General features: G+C 45.9%; 1 protein-coding gene across 2 annotated transcripts in view; it reads left to right on the forward strand.

Moving 5' to 3' along the window:
* The window catches only part of CKB (creatine kinase B), a 31,399-nt gene that overhangs the window by 1,904 nt on the left and 28,462 nt on the right, over positions 1-1,033 (forward strand). For both annotated transcript variants that reach the window (XM_018556612.1, XM_018556604.1), the window contains exon 2: positions 655-662. The gene's annotated coding sequence lies outside the window, so the exon portion shown is untranslated. The remainder of the gene's footprint in view (positions 1-654; positions 663-1,033) is intronic.

A 1,033-nucleotide genomic window follows, 5' to 3' on the forward strand; every position in this document is an offset into this window, starting at 1 on the left:
AGAGCCAGCTGTACCTGCCCCCCCCCCCATCCGTGCCGCCAGTCAGCGCTGGAGGATCGGAGAGGGCAGGGGGGCAATCCAGCCCCTCCCCTGTCACGGCTCTCTGTGTGACAGGATCGAGAAGTGAGCGAACGCCGCTATGTGTTCGCTCACTTCCCGATCTACTGAGCCGACCTGTGACAGTCTCATTGTCACAGGTCGGCTAGAACTATGAGGTGAGTGAAAAGCACTCAGCTCATAGTTCTCCTTTAAGTTCAGTTTTTGGTGTGTTTCACATTCAGGGCTCCATTGTACTGTATTAGGTTAATATGTATATTAATGGGTATAGTTAGACCCCAATTTACACCGCGGCGATAGCGTTTAAGCGCGCTTTACGCACGTTTTTTAGCACGTTTTTGTGTGCTAAACCTCCGGATGTGCGAATGTATAGTATATCATTCCATTACTGATAGTTCCCACGTATTGTGTTTTATTTTTTCTGTTTCCGTTGAAGAATAAAACCACTTCATCTTAAATGTATTCATATTAACACTGTGAAAAAGAGGATGATGGTTTCTTTTGAGCAATGGTTTCCTGTGATATCTGTAAAAGGGAACTACGTGTCATGTGTGTCTTGTCATCTTGAAGCTACACAGAGCTTATGTTCCCTGTAAGCTTATTAAAGTACATTTGATCCTGTATGTGACATCCCCTGGCATTTTTAAGCTAATTTTAAATACAGTTGAGAAAAAAAATGTAAAGTGAATGCATATGTACAGTGCAGGTACCTAGAGCTGCTTGCATTGGCTGCCTCATTTGTGCCTGGGAACCCCCAAACCTCCAGCATTCTAATGAACAAGATTCAACACTTGCTGGAAATGCAAAGCCATGGGCACCCTCCTGACTCCCTCATGTACCTATCAGCCTATCACTGTTATGGGAAGCCTCCCTGGGTATCAAGAAGGTGCAGGAGGTGGGAGAAGGCAACCTGGCCTCTTTACCAGGAATTGCATAATCTTGGAAATGAAAGCACCATGGATTTCGGGGGGGGGGG

The sequence above is a fragment of the Nanorana parkeri genome, unplaced genomic scaffold (genome assembly GCF_000935625.1).
Source record: "Nanorana parkeri isolate BGI_ZX_2015 unplaced genomic scaffold, ASM93562v1 scaffold12, whole genome shotgun sequence".
Classification (NCBI taxonomy): domain Eukaryota; kingdom Metazoa; phylum Chordata; class Amphibia; order Anura; family Dicroglossidae; genus Nanorana; species Nanorana parkeri.